Here is a 20,179-nt window from a genome sequence, read left to right on the forward strand (position 1 = left end):
ATTGACATGCAATGCCCCCCTGACGGCATCCACATGGTATTATCTCATAGGTGGTCAAATGGAAAGGAATGCCCAATAACGTATGTATCCAGGACTTTGGCTAATGCAGAGAGTAAATATGCCTAGACAGAAAAGGAAGGTTTGGTGGTCATATTTGGAGTCAGGAAGTTCCACCAATACCTTTATGGGTGTAAATTTGAATAATAACAGACCACAAACTCCTGCTCGGTCTACTTTAAGAGGACAAGGTAGTACTGCCCATAGTTTCAGGTTGAGTTCAGTGGCGGCCTTTGAGGAACAAGAGTGATTGCACCAAGCAAAGCTCACCACCAAATTTTGACTGAACTCCACTAGGGTCATCCAGAGGCTTCTAAAATGAAGATATTTGCATGAAGTTATGCCTGGTGGCTAGGACTGGATATCAATATTGATGTATTGGTGGGCCAGTGCCCAGAGTGACAAGGACAAAGGTTACCACCAGCAGCTCCCCCACATTCATGGAAATAACTGGGTAAACCCTGGACTTGGTTCCATGTCAATGATGCAGGCTCTTTCATGGGCTCAATTTTCTTAGTCATTGTGGACGCCCAGCCAAAGTTGTTGGATGGTCACAGAGTTCATTCATCAAACAGAGGGTTGGTGATAGAAAAACTACTCGTGTCTTTTACAATACACAGACTCCCCAAAATGTTGATTGCAGATTATGGGTGGTCATTTACCAGCAGGGAATTTGAGTCTTTCTGAAAGCAGAATGGCATTCGATATATAAGGACAGTTCCATTCCATCCATCGTCCAATGGTCTGGTGGAAAGAACGGTCTAAACATTGAAGGCAGGCTTAAAGAAACAGCCTGCAGCTTCATTAGGTACTAAGCTATCCCAGTACCCATTTGATTACAAGACTATCCTTTATACAACTACAGGGATAGCTCCAGCAGAGTTGCTAATGGGGAGAGGACTCTACAAAGGTTGAATCTAAACTTGCCAGACCTGGAGGTGAGGGTGAAATGGCATCAGGAATGCCAATGCCGGACACAAGATACCACTAAGCGGAGGAGGCAGTTAACTTCAGGGGACAAAGTTTGGTGTCAGAACGAGGGGATAGTCTTGCATGGGTAAGAGGCATGTCAACATGAGGTCAGGTCCAATGACCTATAAAATGTAGGTAAGGTGCAATGGTCTTGAACATGCACATGGACCATATGAAAGCTTCAAATTCACAAGCAGGGCAGGAGCAAAATGTGCCCCAGCATCTCGGACCAGTTGGTAAGGCTGGTGGAACGTGTGCATTTTCCTGCTCCATCAAACATTGAAGAAACTTGGAATCTGAGATGGACACTGTGCATCGTGCTGCCTCAACATCTTTTCCTCCTGAAGAAGAGAATGAATTTCTTCCAAGACTCCAGGTGAAAGAGGCAAACTAAAGTCTGTTATACGCTGCTTGTTTTTGACGCAGAATTGGACCGGCTGCTAAAACACTCTAGGAGGATCTACAAGAGAAAGAATTGGACTCAGAGGGGGCAGAAATATAATGAGTGTAACAAGGTCAGCCAGGAGGACATCATAGAATATGAGTTCCCTGATTGGGGTTGTTAATCTGGTCCAATCAGGGAGCCCCAGCTGACAGATATAACAGGAGTGTTAGAGTCTGAAGAAGCTGGATTAGCGTCAAGGATGCTCCACATGTAAATGAAAGGTAACTTGACGATGGGATATGGGCCTCTGCAGGGTAATTTTAGTGCGACTGCCTCCTGGTACAAAGAATTGAAATAACTTTTCTCCTCCCAAACTCTGAACTAAAGCTGCTCAAACTGCAAACACTTTTACTGCAGAGGGTTTTGCCCTGGTTCATAATGGTATCTAGAAACTTCCAAATGCTGTAGCCTTGCCACATTACCTGAAATGCCACCCTAATTGAAGTTCAATTATATTATCCATTTACTTATACTGTCTTTTAAATATTTCATTAACTTTACGACCCAGGTGTTTGCTATGTCAAAGTTTAAGAATAGAATAGGCCTTAACCACTTACCAGGGACTCAACAAACAACAAGATCCTTCTCTGTTGTAGACCAAGAAAAAATGCCCATCAAGTCCGATGAATCTGGCTCTGTCTTCAACTACTACTCAGTCTTCAATTAACCTGCTCCTCTTGTTGATGTTATGAAATATGATGTTACACAATTTGGCAAAAATAATTAATGAGCTGAATGCGATTTAAATTGATGAAGGCTGCTGGCAGCTGCAAAACCGAGGGATTTGGGACTCCTCATACGTAAATTGCAAAAGGGTTAATACAAGTAAATTCACTACAAGTTCAGCAGGAAGTGGGGCAGGCAAATACAACATTAGCCTTTGTTTCAAAAAGAACAGAGTGTAAAAACAAGGAGGTCTTGCTAAATTCTACAAAACACTCTGTCCTTTTTAGATGAATTTGCAAATAAAAATACCTTTGACCACAAGCCCATCAGGAAGCGGTCAGCACGCAGCATCCTCAAGACCCTGAGGGAAAAGAAGAGGCTGGATCCTGTCACATGTTTCCCTTAGCAGACTGTCAAAGTGATTTGACAGAATGCTTCATCTCCAGAACTTTCCAGCAAGCACATCTCTTGGCCAGTGGTGAGAAGGGCACTACCTGTGAGATCCTTTATGAACAACTGGTTGGCCTGCACCCCACACGCTAACCTCAAAGTAGCTGTGGAGGTGTAGCTACTCTCACATCTCCTTCTGTTGGAACGTGCCTTTGCAAAGGAGGTCTGGAGAGAGATGCAGTGGTTGTTGTCATGGTTCAACCCGAGCAGCTGTGTGATGCGGGACTCTGTGCTCTACGGTCTGTTCGTGAGACAAACATGAACTGTGCTTGGAGGACCATCAACTCAGTGAAAGACACTGCTCGTAGAATTCCTATAGTGTGGAAGAAGGCCATTCAGCCCATCAAGTTCACACCGCCTCTTCAAAGGGCATTCCATCCAGACCCAATCCCTACTCTATAACCCTGCATTTAGATGGCTGATCCACATAGCCCGCACATGCCTGGAAGCTACGGACAATTTAGCATTGACAATCTGCATAACCTGCACATCTTTGGATTGTGGGAGGAAACCGGAGCACCTGGAGGAAACCCATGCAGACACAGGGAGAATGTGCAAACTCTACACAAACAGTTGCCCAAGGCTGGAATTAAAGCCAGGTCCCCGGCACTGTGAGGGTGTTATCCACTAAGTCACCAAGCTGCTCTTCGGGGTTTGCCTGAGATTTGTTGGTCTTCCAGAACAAGGAAGTTGATCCCAAACAAGCATGGTAAACTGGCACATTCTAAGGTTCAGGGCTATATGCTGAGGGATGCATTAAAGCTTGGAGCAAGAACTGCCAAGGCACAGTGAGCAAAGGCTACACCAGAGGTTTTTCTGCCAAAGCTAAAGTTATTGGGCCTTCCCAGTGCCCCACATAAACATAAATATTATTATTGCATGTATAAGTGAGGTCTTTGGTTTTTTTGTGCAGTGTCAAATTCCAATGTTTTGTCAGTTTACTTGATACGGAACTGTACACAACTAAACTATTTCCGTGACAATGTGTACATACAAAGAATTTTTTTGTGAATAAGGTATATTTTGAAATTAAAGAAATGTCAGAGCACTCACGCACTGTGAGCCTAGTTCAATGATCAAAGCATCCCTGTCTTGCATTGCTTTGACAATGCTGACAGTGTCCATCGCAAACTACATTTCCCTTCTATCACTTCCCTGTCTCTAGATCTGAAGTTCTCCTAGAAGGTGGTTGGGGCAATGCCCAGGGCAGTGGGCAGAGTTAGTGTCAATTTGATGGGTGAAAGTGCAAGATCCACATTTGCTGGACACCATTGTAGCGACAAAAAACATAAAGCTATTTGCGAAGTGCAGCTGTATTTAATTTGCAACCATTTCATAACCCAGTTGCTACTCAAGTAGAGCAAAGGTGTTTAGGGGGTGAGATGTCAAAGCTGATTTGCTACTTGCCAGTGATGCTTACAAATTAAATTTGGGTATCTCAGTAATGCTGAATTTCTCAGCCATTTCTCAGGTCACTTCTGGCTGGAAGGGAATCACGAAATGCATAACTTCCAAGGTTTCTGTGTGAGCGACACAACTTCAAGACCACCTTATCATGTTAAGTGTTACCATGGTCTGTGTTGAATGCAGCATTTGATGCGGGTGCAGGGTTGGAAGGGTGATCTTGCGCTGTAGCAACTCCGTCCTCGATGAGTGGCTGCCACGTGTCAAACAGCACAGCCCCTTCACCAGGCTGCTGTACGTGTTGATGCTGAATATAGACCTATGATGGAGACCTATTCTCTGTTAAGTTTGTACAGCATACCTATTGTGTTGTGAAACATGCTGAATCCCTATCAACAGCGTACACTTCCAATGACTGTTCCGAGGTCTAAAAATCTCTTCTGCTCCTTCCTTCCCCTATTTAGGCCCTTTCCACCATGCTCAGGTGACATGTTGTTCACTGTGGCTACCTGGCAAGAAGGCAAAGACAGATGCAGGATAATGTTGGCCAATAGTAAAACCAGGAGCAGCAACAAGCCACTGCAGAGAATGAGGAGCACTAATCTCAGCGAGAGCTCACTGCCACAGGATCCCTCTCAGGGTGCAAGGGGTACACAGGAGACCCAGAACTTTCTGGCAACAACTGACCAAAGCAAGCTGCCAACACAGGCTCTGTATGACCCAGGACATGGTGCTGGAGCATTATTGCCAGATGCCGAGGCAGGACGTGAGGGTTAACTCTAACCCATCCTCTCCCAGTGGCTGTGAAGGTAATAGCCACTTTGATCTTCTCTGTGACTGGCTCCTTCTCGGGAGTGCCTGGTGACCTGTATTGGATCTCTCAGTTATCCAGCCACAAATATATCAGGACAGTGACCGAAGCCAAGGTTGCATTGGTTCATTTGTTTTTTGATGTTAAAGCCAGTGCTGCAGTCCAGGTTAGTAGAATTTGGGAATATGCCAGGCGTCCCCATGGTGCAGTGCGCTAAAGACTGTACATATGTGGCACAGGAATAACCAGAAAACAACCCTAAAGAATTCATCAACAAGAATGGACTCCATTATATTAATAGTCAGGTGATCTGTGATTAATGTTGGCAATTCCTGGAGTGTGTGCTGGTACCTGGCAGCTGCCATGGCATGTAATCCTGCAGCACTTTTGGATACCTGGTGTTTTTGAGGGTCCAGGCTCTCAATAACATGGGTTATTGGTCGGGGCGGGGACTCAAGGGCTACCCACTGCAATTATGGTTGATGATACCTTTTTGCAGCTCCTTGACTGATGGAGAGTACAGGTTTAATGCAGCCCATACTTCGGTAAGGCAGTGGTGGAGCAGACAATGAGGCCACTGAAGATGTGGTTCTGCTGCTTGGACTGATCTGAGGTTACTCTGCAGCATAGATTGCGCTGCATCTTCCTGCCATGCTATGCTCTGCACAATTGGAGTAGACAAGAAGCAATGGGATAGATGGTGAGGACCTGGGTCACAGGGACAGTCTGTGATGGAGGAGAATGAGGACATGGAGGAGGAAGTCGTCTTTGTCCGTGAAAGAGTCCAGTTGCATTGGGCATTACAATTCAGACAGAATCTCACTGATACCCAGTTAGAATAGAAGAGAACTGGGTGCAGCAGGCAGTCATTGACTGTAAAATAGCCTTCATTATAGATACTGAAATCTGGTTGGCATTTTGGGGGCAAAGTTTAACTTCTGTACCTTTGTTTGTGTTCCCTTTTGCTTTCAGTGAATAAAAGCTGACATTTTACATGTATGCAAGCAATTTGACAGATACTTGAGTTGTTCCCCTACTGGACAAAGACTGTGGATCTACAGTCAGGCCAGGGTAACACTGACATAAAAAGGTTCGGATGGGATGTAGCTAAAGGTGTGTAAAATGTGTGATGTGGTAGTTAAACAATGACAAGGGGGGAGAGAATGGTGTTGTACAAGTGAGGGAGAGTCAGCCATTCTAGTTATGTGCGATGGACAGCATGGTTTTGTGACCACTGTGCAATTATTATTGCTGTTTGAGGGCAATGCTGGATTGCCAACACCACCTTGCTGGACTATTCAGTTTTCCTCTATCATTTTAGACTGAGTGTGCCTTTTGGTGCTAGTCAGGAGAAGAGGATTTTGGTAATGGTTGGCATCACATGCACAAATGACAACTATCAGATTCATAGGGTTAAAACAATTGAGAGAAACAGATGGTCACACTATGATTACATTAGAGACTTTGTTTTTCTAGAAATATCTTGATTTCTCACACTACCATGTCCTGATAATGCTGATCTATTATTGTGTAAAATAAATTCAAACATATACCAATCATGTAAAAGGTTAACTAAAAGCTTGGCCATTTTTGAACTGCAAATATTATCTGTTTTTCACTGACAAACTTTCCACTAGCAGATCTTTAACAGATGGTTCTTCAATTGTACAACGGGAAAAGGCATCAGCTATGGTAACACTGTAGCACAGATGAACATTCGATTCCTGCTCTGTGACATGTTACCTGACTTTGGTTGAGGAAACAGTTGGAGTGTTGCAGTTAGTGCTAGTGGCCTGAGATGAGGAAATGGAAAAATAAATCAGCCAAAGGTTCCACCTCAGAACACATGTCAAAATTAGATGATAACATGATTGGCCCAGGCTATGGTAGACTCGAGACAACTAAACTGCTTCCTGACATTCACGGTTCATCATAAAGATTGCCACTTCAGTGAGGTACCAGGGACTGGCCAGTTCAGAATGTCTTCAGCCAAGTTCAAAGTGGTTGCCCCTGGTATCCCACCAGTTTTCTTTTAAGTGTGCTTGCGGGTCCCAAAACCTCAGGCAGATTGGACTGTGTAAAGCTGATAATATTATGGCTACCCCATGGGAATTCGCACAAACCAACAAAAAAAAATCTTGTTAGTTGAGCACCAGTGCCCAATGATGTGCTGAATCTTCTGAAGAGGATTTTCTGCATTCCGAAGAAGGGTTACTGGACCTGAAACATTAAACTCTGATTTCTCTCCACAGATGCTGCCAAACCCGTTGCGTCTTTCAGGCAATTTCTGTTTTGATTTCTTTTCTCAACAGAAGTACCTTGACAAAGCCTCTTCCCCACTAGCTGCTAAGTAATCAACTGTGAGTATTGAGTCTATTTTTACAGTATGTCCATGAATTTTAATCTTAATTTTCAGTTGCGATCGTGAACTCAACCTGGTTTTATTGATAAGTTTCAGGAGTGAGAGGGGGACGGAACTCACAGAGACAGAAAGAAAGAAAACATGAGCAGAAGTAGTTGGTTCAGCCCTTTCAAGTTGCTCAGCTATTCAAGTGACCATCCAACTCGAGACCCTACTCCTGCTTTCACCTCATACCTTTTGATCCTTATAGCCCTAAGAACTACATGTAACTCTTGAAAACATTTAATGTTTCTGCCTTAACTGCTTTCTGTGGGACAGAATACCGCAGAGAATTCCACACTATTACACATTGAACTGCCAATGCAGTTACCTCTTCTGAACGGTTAGCACACAGGCAGTCGAACGTGCTTGAGTTAAATATGCAAGTTGATAGAATAGAGCTGGCTTCTTGATTTACTCGCACGTTTGTTGATTTTAAGCTTCCAGTGTGCACATCCAAGCCCATGGGCTCCTCCAGCTTAAATTTCTTCCTCGTGTTATCACATCCTTGCTGTCTCATTTGGAGACAACCAAATAGAAAAATGAATGAATGCATCCTTCTGTCATCATAAATTATGGTGCTAAGAAAAGAGCTGCCTCCAACAGTTAATCCTGATCAGAGAATCGAGTTCAGGAAGTCTGTAAAGAACCTATATAAAGTCTATAGTATTGGAATCATCGTTTGATCATTTCCAGGTTCAACTATGATTCTAGTTTGTATAAGTCATGCTGAACTTGTCAAAATTAATTGCTGAAACATCCTTTATCTGACAACATTCTAAGATGCACTTACAATATTGCCCTTAGTCAGCTTATTACTTGTGCAAAAGTAATAAGATGGTCTATTTTATCCTCATGATCCAAGCACTGAGTGTCTGCAAGCCAGATTGAAGGCTCGTTGTACACTCTCAGGAAGAAAAAAACATCAAGTGAGAGCCAGCAAGTCTGTTTCAACATCTGGAGTAGTGTGGATTTTATGAGTAGTTCAAAGGTTACAGCTTTTTCCCTTGGAAGATTATGGGATACTTTGGCATTCCTTTCTTTTCTAAAGAATTATGAAATAATCCCCACTTTGAGCGAAATCTTTGTGCCTTCACATAAAGAATCTTGTAGGTATTATTAATAAGTAAAAAGAACACTAGACAGGAAGATATTTGTGAGAATATGAACTAAGAAGACTATCAAATCTATCCTGTCTCTCTCAACTGCCAGCAAAAAGTTTCTGGAATTTAAAAAAAAGTATGTGTTGTTACCCTAAAAGTTGAATGAAAAGGTGTGGCATCTACACATTAAATGGCTTACCTTAAAGGACCATAAATACCCCAGAAAAGGGAATGGTTGGACAATGCTTTGTCTACAATGGATGAATACACAGAATGAAATTTACTTCAAAAATGACATTAGAATGCATGCGTGGCTAATAATCTGAATACTTTCCATTGTATAGGCAGGAGTGTCATATTCAGGGCATTCATATTGAGCATCATAAATAAGTGCAGAATTATTTTATTCAAGAAAAGATTCCAGCTTTATATCTGTTATAAATGTTTGACTTACAGTTTTTTTGATTTGATGAGAGTTGAATTTGTCATGGATTTGGGTCACTTTTGATATAAATAACACTATAAATAGACTAAGCACCATTCCCATTTAGTGAAACAATTTTTACTACTTTTTAAACATCCATTACTCATTTGTTTTTGTTATTGCAGGTTACATTCAAACTAAACCCAGTCCAGCAAGCTGCGGCACTATCTTCATACCAGATGTTGTAATAGTTTCTTAGCTCAATAGTGATTCCATATATGAATTTTTCTTTCCCTAACCCAACTCCACAAATGGAAGTTTTCTCTGTCTGATTCTGCAGCACTCTGCCAAGGAACAAAGCTGAGCCAAGGAACATCATTCAGTTAATTTATAGGACACAGATGAGTGGGAAGTCTGTCCTCTTCCCAACATCCAGGGATGTTTCAAATCAATGTAGATTGGCCTTGTTCACATGGAAAGTCAAACTCTGCCAGAAAATGCAGCCAATAATCATTTCAAATTGTTGAACTAAAGCATTCCTTCACTAGTCAAATTGCCGTAGGTTTTTTTTATACGTAGGTTCTTCTTTTTTTGTCAATGAAACAGGATGACTTGTTTGGTCTCATCAGACACAACAACTATGTCATATTCATCTAACAATAAGGTGATCGGAGTGTTGCATGTTTTATGATTTCCGTTTTTCAGTCTTGCCTCTCTGTACAATTCCTTGGAGGCAAAGACAAATATTCTTTGGCAAAGGAAAAGGTTTTTTTTAAATGCTGTGTCTTCCTAATTTATGGTTGTAAATAACTGAGCATTCCCCAGGGCAGAACTCAGAAAATGTCGGGCTTATAAGCAGAGTTTACAAAATATTTTTGAATGATGCACTCAAACTGATTTGAGCATCTTGCATTATAGTGAAAACTATTGCGTATGGAAAAGGCTTAAAATATTTAAAATATCCACTGTGTACATTTCTGAGGAAACCAGATCCATGCAGTGATGAAGAAAATTACTGATCGCTGTTACTGCATACCCAGTTCTGATGAAAGCCATCGCCCTGGAATTTTAACTCTTTCTCATCACAGATGCTGCTTGACCTGCTCGGCATTTCTTACACTTTTTGTTTATGCTTCAGATTTCCAGTGAGTTCAATATTGTGCTTTTCTTTGTGCTATGACCTCAGCTATATTGTTACAAAATAAATCTGTGTGTTTCAGGTTTTAAAGAAATGTCACCTTTTAACAATTTATATCGTCTGGACATTATATTAAAATAATGGAATAATACTATATAGAAAGAGGTAATTCAGCCCACCATGACAATTCTGGCTCTTTTATAATGTTCTCCCATTGATCCTACTCCCTCCTCTTATTCCAGAGTTCCTTCAATTATTTATCTCGTTTCCGTTTGAATGTTGCATTGAAGCTGCTTCTGTCACACTTTCAAACAGTATACTCCAACTCCTAGTAATTTCTTGTGTAAGAAAAAGATGTTTCTTCCTGTTGCCTGAGGTTCCTTCATCAGTCACCTTAAATTTGTGCATTCTGGCTGCTAGTGCTTCTGCCTCATTAGCTCTATCATAACCATTCACAATTTCAATCATCTCTATTAAATCTTTATTTAAGCTTCCTTCTCTATTTCCCAACCATACCCAACTCCATTCCCAGAACTCTTACATTTCCCATGGCTAATTCACCTAGCCTGGACATCCATGGACACAATGGGGCAGTTTAGCATGGCCAATCCACCTAATCTCCACATCTCTGGACTGTGAGAGGAAACCAGAGCAACCCACTGAAACCAACGCTGACACAGGGAGGATATGAAAACTTCACACAGACAGTTGCCCGAGGATGGAATTGAACCTGTGTCCCTGGCACCGTGAGGCAGCAGTGCTAACTACTGTGCCATCATACCACCTTACCTGTACGAGGGGGTGAAAATCTTACTGAGCAATAGCACTTGGTAGCATTATGGAGAAGGCTGCGGCAACTGCTGGAAGGACAATTGAGATTGTGAGCACCACACTGTCAGGAAAGTGCTTTGCAAGGTGAGTATTACTGGAGTGGGGTGACAAAGGAGGGTTGAAGGTAGGGGTAGAGGGTTGGAAGCAAGGACAAAGTGGGTGGCTCTCAGTGGCTGCCCCCTTCCCTTTGTCCAGTCCCTTGACTGTGCATAAATTAGTGCACACCAAGGGTTAACAGCCCCCACCCACCCCTTACCTAACTAAAAGGGTGCCCAGAGATAGTAGGAACTGCAGATGCTGGAGAATCTGAGATAACAAGGTGTAGAGCTGGATGAACACAGCAGGCCAAGCAGCATCAGAGGAGCAGGAAAGCTGACGTTTCGGACCTAGACCCTTCTTCAGAAATGGGGGAGATGAAGGGGATTCTGAAATAAATAGGGAGAGAGGGGAAGGCTGATAAAAGATGGAGAGAGGAGAAGATGGGTGGAGAGGAGACAGACAGGTCAAACAGGCAGGGGTGGAGCCAGTAAAGGTGAGTGTAGGTGGGGAGTTAGGGACGGGATAGGTCAGTCCAGTGAGGATGGACAGGTCAAGGGGGTGGGATGAGGCTTGTAGGGAGGAGATGGGAGTGGGGCTTGAGGTGGAATGAGGGGATAGGTGGGAGGAAGGAGAGGTTAGGGAGGTGAGGACAAGCTGGGCTGGTTTTGGGATGCAGTTGGGGGAGGGGAGATTTTGAAGCTTGTGAAGTCCACATTGATACCATTGTGCTGCAGTGTTCCCAAGCAAAATGTGGTGCTGTTCCTGCAACCTTCAGGTAGCATCGTTGTGTCACTGCAGGAGGCCCAGGATGGACATGTCGTCTAACAAGTGGGAGGGGGAATTGAAATGGTTCGCCACTGGGAGGTGCAGTTGTTTGTTGCAAAACGAGTGTTGGTATTCTGCAAAGCAGCCCCCAAGCCTCCGCTTGGTTTCCCCGATATAGAGGAGGCCACAACGGGAACAGCGGATACAGTAAACCACATTGGCAGATGTGCAGGTGAACACTTGCTTAGTGTGGAAGGTTGTCTTGATGCCGAGGATGGGGGTGAGGGGGGTGGTGCAAGGGCAGGTGTCGCACTTCCTGCAGTTGCAGGGGAAAGTGTCAGGTGTGTGGGGTTGGAGGGGAGTGTGGAGAGGACAAGGAAGTCCTGGAGAGCGTGGTCCCTCCAGAAAGCAGACAAGGGTGGGGAGGGAAGAATGTTTTTGGTAGTGGGGTCGGATTGCAGATGGTAGAAGTGTCAGAGGATGATGTGTTGGATCCAGAAGTTGGTGGGGTGGTGTTTGAGGATGTGGGGGATTTCGTTTTGGATGTTATTGCAGAGAGGGGTTGTGAGGGATGAGTTTTCCTGGGCCCAAGCTATGCCTGCCTCTTTGTAGGTTACTTGGAACAATCCTTCTTCCGTAGCTACATTGGTGCTAAACCCCACCTCTTCCTCCGTTACATCAACGACTATATTGGCGGCATCTCGTGCTCCCACGAGGAGCTTGCACATATCGCCCACTTCACCAACACCTTCCACCCCAACCTTATGTTCACTGGGATCATCTCTGATACCTCTCTCTCCTTCCTGGACCTCTCTATCTCCATCTCTGGCAACCACCTGGAAACTGATATCCATTTCAAGCCTACCGAATCCCACAGCTACCTAGAATACACCTCCTCCCACCCACCTTACTGTAAAAATGCCATCCCCTATTCCCAATTCCTTCGCTTCCATTGCATCTGTTCCCAGGATGAGGCATTCCACTCTCGAACATCTCAGATGTCCTCATTTTTCAAGGATCGCAAATTCCCCCCTGCAGCAGTCAAGAATGCCCTCGACCGTGTATCCCACATTTCGCACAACTCATCCCTCACACCCTATCCCCGCAATAACCACCAAAACAGAATCCCCCTCATCCTCACATACCACCCCACCAGCCTCCAAATTGAACGCATCATCCTCTGACAATTCCGCCATCTGCAATCCGACCCCACCACCAAAGACATTTTTCCCTCCCCACCTTTATCTGCTTTCCAGAGGGACCACACTCTCTGTGACTCCCTTGTCCGATCCACACTTTCCTCCAGCCCCGCCACAACCGGCACTTTTCCTTGCAACCACAAGAAGTGCTACACCTGCCCCCACACCTCCTCCCTCACCCCCATCCCTGGCCCCAAGAAGACCTTCCACATCAAGCAAGTGTTCACCTGCACATCTGCTCATGTGGTATACTGTATCCGCTGTTCCAGATGTGGACTCCTCTACATCGGGGAAACCAAACAGAGGCGTGGGGACCACTTTACGGAACACCTATGCTCAGTTTGCAACAAACAACTGCACCTCCCAGTCACGAACCATTTCAACTCCCCCTTCCACTTCTTAGACGACATGTCCATCCTGGGCCTCCTGCAGTGCCACAACGATGCAACACGAAGGTTGCAGGAAGCGCAACTCATCTTTTGCTTGGGAACCTTGTTGCCCAATGGTATCAATGTAGACTTCACAAGCTTCAAAACCTCCCCTCCCCCAACTGCATCCCAAATGCAGCCCAGCTTGTTCCCACCTCCCTAACCTGTCCTTCCTTCCACCTCAAGCCCCATCCCCATCTCCTCCCTACTAGCCTCATCCCGCCCCCTTGACTTGTCCGTCCTCCCTGATCTGACCGATCGCCTCCCTACCTCCCCACATACACTCACCTTTACTGGCTCCATCCCTGCCTCTTTGACCTGTCTGTCTCCTCTCCACCTATCTTCTCCTCTATCCATCTTCTATCTGCCTCCCCCTCTCTCCCTATTTATTTCAGAACCCACTTCCCCTCCCCCATTTCTGAAGAAGGGTCTAGCCCCAAACGTCAGCTTTCCTGCTCCTCTGATGCTGCTTGGCCTGCTGTGTTCATCCAGCTCTAAACCTTGTTATCTCTAAAAGGGTGCCCTTTTTGATTTGTAAGTTGGCAGGGCCAATTCTAATATGTCCCACCTGAAGTTGAGATTAAACACAACACTGGTTGGAATAGACCCTTAAGTATTCCATCAGTGGTCCAAACCCTCAACTGGCAGTAGGCAGGCTTTCTGACCAGAACTTAATTCAGGTTACAGTGAGAAGGATTTGAGGTCCTAGTACGTCAACATCTCCCTAATAAAGAGAGCTAAAACTTGGCAGATGGAATACAGTGAGGTTTTGAATATTGACAAAGTTTAAAAAAAGACTTTGGAGAAGCTGAATATTGTGCAATGAAGAAAGACTATGGAAAATTGTAATACAAAGGGTTTTGGAAGCACTCCTGCATAAATAACAATAAAAAAAAGCTAGCACATAAGTTCAGCAAGTAATAGGGAAGGCAAATAGAATGTTGCCCTGTGTTACAAATGGAATGGAGTTTTAAAAATAGGGATTTCACACTAAATCCGTGCAAGGCACTATTCAAACCTCAGCTAGAACACAATGAACAGTTTTTGCCAACTTATCTAAGAAAAGACAGACAAATATTGGAGGCAGTCTAGAGAAGATTCATTGCGTTGATCCAGGTAAAGGAGACATTGCCTTTTGAGGAGAATTTGACAGGGTTAGGCATGTACTTATAGAAATTTAGAAGAATGAAAGGCAATTATAATGAAACATACAAGATTGTTAAGGGATTTGGCAGGGTAGATGCGGCAATGGGTTGTTTCCACTTGTGGGAAAGTCCAGAGTACAGAGGGCACAATCTCTCAGTAAGAGGTCACCAATTTACGACAGAGATAAGGAGGAATTTTTTCAATCAGAGGGCAGTGAATTGATAGAATTCTTTGCCAGGAGGACCGTTGAAGTTTGATCATTTTGTATCTTGAAGGCTGAGATAGATAAATTCTTTTTCATTCAGGAAATAGAATATTGCAGGGTAAAATCTGCAAGTTCAAATTGAGGATTATCAGATCAGGCATGACTTCATTGTATGATAGAGCAAACTTGATTGTTTGAACAGCCTACTTTTGCTGCTATGTCTTATCGTTGCCCTGCCTCCAGGCGCACACATCCAGGACTGGAAGTTTCTGCCCATAGCCCCTGTTCTAACTACTTAATCAGAAAGGAAGATAAAAGTTTATTGATGGATTTTTTTTTGGAAAGCAATGAGTTAGCAAAAAGATGAATGGAAAGAAGTAAAATTTTCTTGATGTACAAGAGACTAAATGGATGACCAGAGTTTGTGGCTGGTTGAGGCCGAATGGAGAGTACAGAGATGGTAAGAGGGAAGGCATTGCACTTTCTAATCAGTTCATTGTGTGTGAAGCATTTGTAACTTTTGCTATAAGTATGATAAAATGTAATATCATAAAACATTATTATTATTTTTATGGAGGGAAAGGCTGAATCATCAGAGAAAACTGGACTTGCCATGGGTATCCTACAGCTATGTTATAACATATATTTGAATGATAACGTGCTAGAAGTCTATTCCAAAATAGGATACAAAAATTATAGCTTCAGTTGCGATATTTTATCCCCTTACACAGAAGATAAAATTACGAAGAACATACAGCACAACAGCAGGCCATTTGGCCCATCTGGTATATGCTCATTTGTATCCTCCCTCGGACATTTCTAAGCCACATCATGATATCCCATCGTAAAAAAGTTTATACTATTTGAACGGATCAAAGCAAGTCATATTATAAATGATGTAAACATTAAGTAAAGGATGGATTGATGTTCAATGTGAGAAAATCTATTAACCAGAACTGGACCAACACTGAAGTTTGATAGTGACATCAGCTCTTTGATCATGAAATGTGAGGCTTGGATGAATGAAATGCGATCATACACACAACTGATCAAAGGCAAAGACCACACAAGGAAGGAAATTTAAAGAAATGTTTACCCTGTATGCTTCAGGATAAAACAAAATGACCAGTTGACATCCGTAAAATGTACGTATGCTAACAAGTAGTAGTCACTGGAAAGCTCGGGATCAGTGTCTCAGTTTTGAAATTTGGAGATGGGTCATATATCTGAAGACAAGGAAACAGTCAAACAATTGTGGCTTTGACTGAATCAACCACAGGAGTCCTCCTCTTGCCTGACTTGTTTCTTTTCTCCCCCTTCAACATAAAAGAAAGGGCAGGGAATAATTTACTCAAACTTTGTTAAAAATGCAAGGCAGCAATCGGCAAGCTTGAGGCAGGAGGGAAACAGAGCTCCAAAAGCACAGCTGGAAAGAAGGGTGGGAACGATGATTCACTCTTTTAGATCCAAAATGTGTGCCTTTAAACCTGGCAATCATCCCTAAAAAGAGCTGAGCATTCAAATACCACTTAACAACTCAAAACTCAAACCTGAATATATCCCTAGAAGATCAAGGCTATTTCCTTTTTGGGGAAATAATAAGGTGAAATTCTGCATTGGTACAGACATAGGTTTTGGGGTCATATTTCATAATTCAGACCCTCACTGTGAGAAAAAAACTCAATTTAGGAATCTGTCAATAATATAATAATCCTATAAGAACACTGGGACCTGACTGGGCTATAACCTAAACATTGAGGATGGCAAATATTTTCAAAACTTGTACCAGAGAGAAAAAAATTAAATTGCATAAAATCCTTTGCTTACAATGTACACTGAGAGGTTTTCTGCAGGATACAGGGGCTCTAACAACTCAAGCTTGGATTTTGCTGCAGGAAGTTTATCATTTTAGTGCTTGTGCACCTTGCAAAGCAAAACAAAAATCGTAATTACTGCTGAAAGAGAAGAAATTTCTTTCATTGCTGGTTTACTACAGGCGTCAGAAAATCTCTACAAGAGGGGATTAGGGCAATTTCACATTACAATGATGGCACCCAAGGTGTCAACTCTGGGAAGGAAAGCAAACATCCAGTTGGAAAGTGTATCTCTTGGCATTAAGTAGCAACAGATTGAGTTTAGCTGTGATGCCTTCATAATGACCAACTCATGAAATCCACTTGTGAAAGACAGATGATAGTGAAACACCAGAAAAAAAAATTGTAATCCATCTGGCTGATCCCAAAACAAATACTTAAGTATAGATCAAATTCTTTCTTACTTCACACTATCAGCCTTCAGTTGTCTCCTTGGGCAATCTGATTAACATGTTGCTCAAAGGAATTCCTTTTCAAAATGTATACCTCCTCCTCATTTCTCAGAAGAACCCATGTTTCTTGGAATAAGGGTTTAGAGCAATCATCAATGCATTATTAGGTTTCAATTTATCTATTACCCGCAGAATCATGAATAGTTATTACTCTTCATTCTTGGGATGTGTGAGTGACTGGTTGGCACTTATGGTCCATTCCCTGTTTCACTCCTGCTATAGGAAAGATACTGTTAAATTTCTAAGGGTGCAGAAAAGATTTAAAAGGATGTTACCAGATTGGAGGGTTTGAGCTGCAGGGAGAGGTTGAAAACACTGAGGCTATTTTTCTCTGGAACATTGGAGGCTGAGGAGGGTCATGGATAGGTGAATTGCCAAAGTCTCTTTCGCAGGGTAGGGGAGTCCAAAACGAGAGGACATGGGTTTAACATAAGAGGAGAAAGACATAAAATGGATCTAAGGGGCATCTTTTTCACTCAGAGTGTGATGCGCATATGGAATGAGCTGCCAGGGGATGTGATGGAGGCTGGTACAATTAGAACATTTAAAAGGCATCTGGATGGGTGCATGAATATGAAGCGTTTGGAGGGAGGCTAAATGCCAGATCAATTCAGGATATCTAGTTGACATTAATGAGTTAGGCTGAAGGGTCTATTTATCTGTGCTGTAAAACTCTATGAAGTCTGTGAATGTATGGTGATGAACCTTCTTGGACAGCTAGAGTCCATATGATCAATGTGCTCAAACAATGTTCAGGAAAGTATTTCAGGGTTTGGCTGAATAAACATTTCACTGAGCTTTTTGCAGGGCACATGCTAAGTAACAATTCAGATTGCCCCATCAGAGCTACTTAAAGGAATCATTAACTATTTTCAAGTTATTACAGTAACAATATTCTTACCTCAGTGTATTTGCTGTTGGAAACTTCTAGACATATCTGTGTTACTTCTAAATTTGATTTTTCCAAAACAGCACCACATTCTACCCCCTGTAAGCTTGAGGCCAATGAAGTTCAGTTGAAATTGTTGGAGTGTAATGCATTATTGGAGTCTGTCACAACTGGTGCTCACCTTGATTAATCCACTCAGTTTGGGTGTGGACTCAGAAAAGTAAACATGCTGAAAGTGCTGGAAGCTAGAGCTGAAGCACGGGTAGACATTTTAAAATAATATAAATAAAGCCTGTTGCACAAATACAGAGGCATCTTATAGGGGTCTGAGTGACTTGAACTACAATGAATTTTTTGAGAGAATCAAATAGGAAGTCTGACAAGGCCTATCTCAACATTATAAGTCTTTCACTATATCTTTTATGCTTTTGCTGAGCGGCAAAGAAAGTTTCTCGCTAAGCAGTGGTGAATTTCCCATTTAGGGATTACAGTTTGTTAAGTGCTGCAAGTTGTTTCATTAATATTCAACTTCCAATCTTATTAATTGCTATTTCATAGATTAGATTCATAGATTCTCTACAGTGTGGAAACAGACCCTTCATCCCAACAAGCCCACACTGACCCTTGGAACATCCCACCCTGACCCATCCCCTTTAACCCACCTAAGCTACACAACCTACGGGCAATTTAACATGACCAATCCGCCTAGCCTGCACATCATTGGATTGTGGGAGGAAACTGGAGCACCCAGAGGAAACCCACGCAGACACTGGGAGAATGTGCAAACTCCACACAGAGAGTTGCCTGAGGGTGGAATCAAACTTGGGTCCCTGGCACTATGAGGCAGCCGTGCTAACCACTGAGCCACCGTGTCACCATTGGTCAGGGAGTCCCAGTACTGTCAGTCACAGGTACAGTCTGCGCACAGTTCAGGGGCTTTGCCATGGACAGTCATTGACTTTGACTGCTCACAGTCAGTCTCAGTCCAGTCTGGGAAGTGGGAGTCAGTCAGTCCTTTAGGGTGAGCACAGCCTGTCAGTGGAATTGCGCGTCATGAGTCACGAAGCTACAAACACAGCGATCTGGGGTGTGATCAGTTACAATTAACTTTACTCATTAAAAGCAGTTACAGTACTGGGTCAAACAGTTCTGTAAGTCAGGCTGTGGATTGTTCAGGTGGGTGCAAGGGAAACTATAGGGGCATTGGCAGGATCTCCTGTGGAACAACATTGAAGGTGGGTAGAGCAGAAAAAGGGTGAGTTATTGGCAGTGACCACCACTGTGGCCGCCACAGACAGCTGTATAGAGGAACAGGGTGGGCCTCATTAATGTGTAATGACAGGGTCGGGTCAGGGAGGATGGAGGTAAAATACAACATAGTGGGGGTGGATTGAAATGGGTTGTTGAGATAGTGTGGGGTAAAAGGGAAAAGCGAGGCTCTGGGTGTGGGGTAGGTGGGAGGCAGCTTCAGTGTAGAGTGGGTGATCTACCTGGCATCCAAGTTTGCATTGTGGAGTCAAACTGCAGCCTTCATTCATTTTGTTTGTGTTTGTTTTCTTTTGGTGCAAGTAAAAGCTCACATTTGGAATTGTTCAGTTGGTTACCTCAACGTGATGTTCATCTATTGGACAATGACATGATGCCATTGGGCACTGGCATCAGAGTACTGGTGATATACTGAAGGTGTTTAGATGGGATGTCGTTATAGGTGGGTAAAGTGTGTGTTACGACTATTAAGCAGTGAGTGGGGTCAGAGAATGGCATTGTAAGATTTCTGAGGAAGGATTACCAGACCCAAAATGTTAACTCTGATTTCTCTTCATAGATTCCGTTAGATCTGCTGAGCTTTTCCAGCAAATTTTTTTTCTGATTTACAGCATCCGCAGTTCTTTTGGTTTTTGGCATTGTGTGTTTGATGGATTGTTAACGATAACAGCTATTTGATGATATCAGCTTGGTTTTTGGGTATTTCTGAAGACAGGTCACTGGACTTGAATTTTTAACTTTCTCCTTACAGATGCCAGACCTGCTGATTTTCTCCAACAATCTCTGTGCCTGCTGTGCCATTCTGTTGCTGGTGAAGGGCATTGCTGGTTTGCTAGAATTCATCCAGGTGTACAGCAGCCTTTCAAAGATGGTGTGGTAGGTCTTTCAGTGGATATCCAGTGACTGGTGAGTATTTCGGGAATGGTATGTGGTAAAATGGAGGTAGGATTGAGCATTAGGGATAACAATGGGGTGGGACAGGTAGTTATAAGGGTATTTGGTTAGATACGGCAAGAAAACCTGCTGGCCCTTGCAGTGAGAATCTCTCCAAAAAGCTCGCTGCAACTCATACTTCGCCAAAAAAAGTAAGATTCAGCCCATTGAAACTAGTTTCATTTCTATGTGTATTCATGATATCAAATATACAACAAGGCCATCAAAACTCTAAACTGAAATCAGTTCTGACAAAGGGTTACTGGACTCAAAATGTTCAC

The 20,179-nt window shown here is 43.1% G+C and overlaps 1 long non-coding RNA gene across 1 annotated transcript in view; it reads left to right on the top strand.

The window, feature by feature from the left end:
* The window catches only part of LOC132209764 (uncharacterized), a 100,742-nt gene extending 80,877 nt beyond the window's left edge, over positions 1-19,865 (top strand). Inside the window, exons 2-3 of the long non-coding RNA XR_009445827.1 lie at positions 7,058-7,165; positions 19,717-19,865. This is a non-coding gene — a long non-coding RNA (uncharacterized LOC132209764). The remainder of the gene's footprint in view (positions 1-7,057; positions 7,166-19,716) is intronic.
* Positions 19,866-20,179: the final 314 nt, after the last annotated feature.

This window comes from Stegostoma tigrinum, chromosome 6 (assembly GCF_030684315.1).
Source record: "Stegostoma tigrinum isolate sSteTig4 chromosome 6, sSteTig4.hap1, whole genome shotgun sequence".
In the NCBI taxonomy this organism is placed as follows: Eukaryota; Metazoa; Chordata; class Chondrichthyes; order Orectolobiformes; family Stegostomatidae; genus Stegostoma; species Stegostoma tigrinum.